The sequence below is a fragment of the Bison bison genome, unplaced genomic scaffold (assembly GCF_000754665.1).
Source record: "Bison bison bison isolate TAMUID 2011002044 unplaced genomic scaffold, Bison_UMD1.0 scf7180017864306, whole genome shotgun sequence".
Lineage (NCBI taxonomy): Eukaryota > Metazoa > Chordata > Mammalia > Artiodactyla > Bovidae > Bison > Bison bison.
In genome coordinates this window covers 133599-140135 of record NW_011494878.1, presented here as the reverse complement: position 1 = coordinate 140135, position 6537 = coordinate 133599, and the positions used below count along the sequence as shown (strand labels likewise).

Genomic DNA, 6537 nt, shown 5'->3' with positions numbered 1-6537 from the left:
CAGGCTCCTCCGTCCATGGGATTTTCCAAGCAAGAGTACTGGAGTGGGGTGCCATTGCCTTCTCCAAAATAGCTATTAGAATAGCTATATAAAAAAGTGACAATATGAAGCATTGACAAAACTGTGGAACAACTGCAACTCCTGCACACTGATCACCGAAATGTAAAATGGAACAACCATGTCAGAAAAGCTTGACACTACATATAATAACTGTAACAACCCAGAAATCTTGCTCTTCAATATTTAACCAATCAATATAAAAACAGATGTCTACACAAAAATGCACATTAAGTTCATTACAGCTATATTCTTAATCAAAAACTAGAAACAATAGATGAATAAATAAATTGTAATATATGCATACAATAGAATACCACTCAGCAATAAAAATGAAGGTGTTCACTGCTCCTTTCACACTGGGTGACTGCATTTCCATAGTATGGTTAGAGGCCACAAGCCAGAACATGGAAAACCAGTAAACTTTTGAGAATGGGGGAAAATGACAATCTAGCATAAGTTAACAGTTTCCTAAATATAAATCATATACTCGACACTTACATATTTTAAAAAGTTCTGTCATTGTTAATGACATAAAACTTCTCTTGTTTGAAGGCAAGACCACCACATTTTGTTTGTGTAGGGAGGGTGAGTAGAGGAATGTTCTTAAAATTGGTATCAGTTCAGTTCAGTTACTCAGTCGTGTCCAACTATTTGTGACCCCCATGGACTGTAGCATGCCAGGCTTCTGTGTCCATCACCAACTGCCGGAGCTTGCTCAAACTCATGTCCATCAAGTCAGTGATGCCATCCAACCATCTCATCTTCTGTCATCCCCTCTCCTTCTGCCTTCAGTCTTTCTCAGCATCAGGGTCTCTTCTGATAAAATTGGTATAATTATTCTTAAAAAATAGAAGTACTTCTTTGATGAAGCCTCAATACCCATTCAGTTCGCTGTAATAATCTGTAAGCAGAACAGCAGTACAGTGCTAGGCGTTGATTCCAGTAATGTCAGGTACCACATCCTTTTCTCACAGTCCTCTGAATGATTTTGAAGAAAATATTCTAAAGGAGGACAAGTAAAAGCAAAGAAAAACAAAGGAGGATTTGAAGATCCCTGTTTAAGATTTATTTTTTAAAAGTGCCTAATATTTTGAATTACAAAAGCTGTCATCCTGTGGGCCTGCTGGACACTAGACTGTGTTTTCTACTCCTTTAATGATAAAGATCACCTCACAAAAAGAGAACTTCTGCTTACTGGCTGGAAAAAGGTCCCTTTTCTTGATTTTCAAGTGCAATCTGTTGTCCAGTTCCTCTAGATAAGTCTTTCTGTATTTTAAAGAGATACCATTTCCATTTTGTAATTACATCTAGGTTAAAATTTATTGTCTTATACTGCATCTTGAAGTAGAGTCATTAGTGTTTGGAGTTCTCATTTTAAGCCCTCAGTGCTGGCACATTCAGCGCATCCACCACCAGCAATGGATTTGGGGCCAAGAAAACCTACATCCTGGTACAGAGGAACTCGGGAAAAATGGGCATTCTCCAAGAGTGGTAGTCCATCTCTGTGCATGGATGGATGTGTGCTGCCTTTTGTAAGATTTTGGAGGGAGTTTAGGGAATATGTTGAGAAGTGCTTTGTCATCAAGAAACAGGTGACCCAGCAGTGGAATGCAGGTCTACTTCTTGTGTCGGTGGTGATGGCAGATGCCTTCTTGTGCCATGTGGAGAAGGTATTTGAGGAGGAGGTGGTGTAAAGGGGAAAGGGCACTTTGGGACAAAGACATTACTATGGTCACTTTTTTCCCCAAAGTGGGAGGTTGGAGGTATAGTGGGGAGTTTAAGAAAACATCAGATGTCCTCATGGGTTCTCATGGAGGTAACAAGGGAGAGCTTTCAGGAGGGCCTGAAATAGAGGTCTGGTCTGATACTGAATATTGTGGTGAATAAGCTTTTGGCGTGGGTTACCCTGGAGGAATTGCTGGGTGGCTGTCCAAATGCTTAGACATCATCTTTGATGGTGAAGATTCTGTTGGAGCAGATTCTTGTCATCTTAGCGGAGGAACAGGAGGGTAGGGACCGGCACTTCATCAGTGCTCTTGGTTAAACTTAGAGACGATACTGAAGCAGATCTTGAATGAAAGGGCTTGAATGGTCAGACTCAGGTATGCTGCAAACATCTGTGGTACTGGAAGCACCAGAAGCAGGAGGTGCTAATGGTGTTCTTGGAGAATTTGGTGCAGATGCTATATTTTCTGTTTCAATTTCAGGGGTTCTACTTTAACTGTTTTTCCTTGGCTCTTGCTGCGGAGGTGTGGGATGTCTCATAGTACCTGGTCTTGGGTTTAATGGACAAATACTGGGAGATTTTAGTGAATGGCTATATTCTTTTGGAAATCTTGGGAGAGGCTTAGGGTTTCATGGTTATGTTTCTAGGTATTTGTTGAAAAATAGTCTTTAAATTCTTTTTCCATGCTGTTTCCCATTGGATTGAAGTTCAAAGAACTTTTTGATACCTGATTTTAGTCGTAAACAGTAACACTGATTTTGGTATTTCTGGATTTCACCTGCAATTTTCTGCAATGTTCTTCCCTTTACTAAAGTTTATAAGCTCTTTTCCATGCCTTTTTAGGACCTCAGGACTGCCTTCTTCTGTTTTCAAGATATTAGTTAGATAAATTCCAAAGAAAGGCACATATGGTGGATTAATAGACCTGAGTTTTGCCAAATATTTCTCTTTTTTTCCCCTCAAATATTTCTTACAGTGATCTTCACGTAGTTCATGAGCTGTTTCTGAAATTTTCCTTTGGCAGCTTTGTATTTGCTCAAACATGTGGTCTAGTCTGTAAACAGGTAATTTAATAGCACAGCCAACCTCAAGGACACCATTGACGTTGTTCAGCTCTTGAAAGACTTGCAGAATCTCAATTATTCAGCTCACCACAGCTACTTTTTCTTCTAAGTTTTCAGTCTCTACATTTCTCAAACCACAGAGTGAAATTCGTGGCATGCTGGATCATTTTCAGAAGGGTAGGAGAATTAATCTCTTTGTTTTCTTTTGCCCACATACTGTCAACTAATTCTGATGACCGTACAGCTCGATATAAATCTGATTCAAATAGAGTGAGCTGTCGAGCAATTTCTGTTGGTTTAAGGAGAGCAGGTCAAAAGTCTCTATGTGGTCAAAATTCTCTCTTTCCACCAGGTCTGCTTATATGCCATTCATCCGTGGGAGGTGAACTCTGAAATGTAATATTATGACCTGGTCCATTGTCTCTTGCAATTCAGTTCTTTTCCTTTTGATTATTTTAGTGATGGATTCAACCCATTTTTTCATTGCTTTACCTCTTACTGTTCCAATAAATTTCTCCGTTAGCTGCAAACGATCTGAATCTCTTTCAAAATCATAGTGGTGCACTACTCAGTGCCAACATACATTTAATGCTCACACCTGTATATATATTTTTCTAAACCTTTTTGAGTTCTGCACTCAAGGGCTAACCTTCTCTAAAGCTATGCAATCAGGTTCTGTTGGCTCAGACTCTGGAATTTCAAACCTTTCTATTAAAAGACTTAGTAGTTCTTAAGATTTACAAAAGGATCTATATGTTGTAAGAAATGCCTGAACAAAATTGGGATCCATGCATATATGGTATGTGAGCCTCTCTGTAAGTTTAATAACAATTCCTGCTTTAATGACTGGAATTCCAGCTTTGGGCTACATGTTTTCTTCAAATATGATGTTTTCTTCAGAGTCAGGCTCTACAAATCTATAAACATCAGCACTAGGGAGTCTCATCTGCTGCTTTTCATCCTAAAGTATTGTCACATCAACCATCCTTTCCAGTGTTCTCTGATATGATAAAGATATCAATGCTGCCATCCAACTGTTTTTCTCTTCATCTGACTTGGCAGAAAACATAACACTAGTTACGTCTTTTAAATTATTTCAGAAGTATGCTTGTACTCACTAGTGTCATCTTTGTCATTAATCTGTACCTTTCTCATAAAAAACTTTTCTTTAAGGTGATATTCTGCATTGCTAGCACCAGGAAGTTTTAGCTACCCATGATTTGATTTACAGTAAATCATTGAGCCATCAAAGAGAAATATGTTTCTTTAATGTTTCTCCTACATGTATAAGAGTTCTTTCCATTGCAAATTCATTGCAGCACTGTCCAGTGTCTTTTCCTCCCAACCATCAATATTCTTCTGAATCTCGTTCATTTTCTTGATTGCTAGTTGTTTCCCCTTCATTTGGTGACTATAAATCCAACATGCAGATTCACCCAGTCTACATTTTGCAAGGCTTTTAGAACATATTTTTTTCCTATACCACTATGAACATTAAGCAAAGCTGTTATTTCTTGTTTCAAACATTCCTTGTCTTGTTCTTTACTCTTCTTACTGCTTCAGAAGTTTGAAGTAATGTAGACAGTGGTAAATGGGCTAGAAGTAGCCTGGGTAAAACATATTGAACAGCTTCTTTGAAACCTTTGCCTATTGACTGAGAAGACTGAGGGCAAGAAGAAGATGGTTGGATGGCATCACTGACTCAATGGACGTGAATTTGAGCAAACTCAAGGAGATGGTGAAGGACAGGGAAGTCTGGCGTGCTGCAGTCCATGAGGTTGCAAAGAGTTGGACATGACTTAGCGGCTGAAAAACAACAGGAGTGCCACTCCAGGCTTGGATAACTGACTAAGGAATGGTCATGAAAACCAGGTAATAGAATATCTCGAGCGTATGATTCAAATGGACCAAATGCCAGTTCCTTTGCTGCCTTCAAAGCAGCTTCCTACTAATGGATGGTGACTGCCTTCATCTGTCATTTCTACAGTATCTTCTATATGGCCCAGTAACTCTCCACGAGGTTCATGTATATCCACTATATGACCAAATGTATTTTCTACATTACCTGAAAAACAGTTTTGTATTAATGACAAAGCGCTCTCTAAAATCATTTATAATTTAACTTCCCTTATGTATGTCAAATTTCTGCCATAAATGCTTTTACAAAATCATAATAACATTGCTCTCCTGAGGTGGAAGGCTCTTTCATCAGTTAAAGATAATATATCTTCTACATCTTGATGAACCATATCCATCAATACTTTATCAACATATATTTCCACTTTAATATCTTGTTTTGTAATTTCATAATGCTGTATATTTTGCACCAACTTTTAAAGTGTCTGCAGAAATGAATTCTAACACTACTACTAGATTATAAAACCTGGTGGTCAGTTTTATAATCTAGGACCTCCTTTAACAAAAGATGAATTTTTTTCTACGGGGAGAGAGAAAAAAATTTCTTTGGTTCCTCTTTTCAGTAGCCGACTGGGCATCAACTATTGCCCATGTATCAACTGGATGAGGGAAACATTTTTGAACATGTTCCTCTACATCTGAAGAACTTAGGGGCTGAGCTTGACATTGCATATTTAATTGCTAAGTTAATTCTTCAGCATACTGAAGAGCATCATCACTAGACTCAACAGTAGGATGAACTTGCCCCTGAACATTTTTTCAACGCAGACACCAGCAGCCCGAACTTGGGCGTGTTCTTTTCAGCTAAACACTCAGAGCAGCTGCTGCGCCTGCATGCCCCCGCCTCTGGGCAGGGAGAGGGCCAGCGGTGGCCAGGCTGGGGGAGTCACCAGAGGGTGAGCTCCTAGCGCAGAACTGGGCTGCAGTCTCAGCGGATGGCCCGGACTCTGCACTGGGCCGAGCTGCTGGGCTAGCCCTGGAGATGAGGCTGGGGGTGAGGCTGGCGCCTGGCTACCCATCCCACAGGCACCGGCTGAGGAGAGAGAACGCAGCCGGTAGGCGGCTGTGGTGGCATCATCGGGCAACGCCACCCAAGGAACAGGCCTCTCACGCATCCCCGGCCCTCCGTCGCCTCCCCAGGTTGCTTTCCACCGTGGTCGCTGGACTCTGGGCTGGTCTGCCCCGGTTGCAGTGCCGGTGGCTGTGGGAGGGGTGCGGAGGGACACTCCGGCCAGGCCCATTTTATTTAAAATTGTTTTCTGTTGCCATATACTCCACAGCTATTTCCCATTAAATTCTGAAAGAGATGGGAATACCAGACCCCCTGACCTGCCTCTTGAGAAACCTATATGCAGGTCAGGAAGCAATAGTTAGAACTGGACATGGAACAGCAGACTGGTTTCAAATAGGAAAAGGAGTATGTCAAAGCTGTATATTGTCACCCTTCTTATTTAACTTATACGCAGAGTACATCATGAGAAACGCTGGACTGGAAGAAACACAAGCTGGAATCAAGATTGCCGGGAGAAATACCAATAACCTCAGATATGCAGAAGACACCACCCTTATGGCAGAAAGTGAAGAGGAACTAAAAAGCCTCTTGATGAAGGTGAAAGAGGAGAGTGAAAAAGTTGGCTTAAAGCTCAACATTCAGAAAACGAAGATCATGGCATCTGGTCCCATCACTTCATGGCAAATAGATGGGGAAACAGTGGAAACAGTGTCAGACTTTATTTTTGGGGGCTCCAAAATCACTGCAGATGGTGACTG

General features: G+C 40.8%; 1 pseudogene; it reads right to left on the bottom strand.

The window, feature by feature from the left end:
- Nucleotides 1-1429: 1429 nt before the first annotated feature.
- On the bottom strand, nt 1430-3977 carry LOC104997325 (annotated as a pseudogene).
- Nucleotides 3978-6537: the final 2560 nt, after the last annotated feature.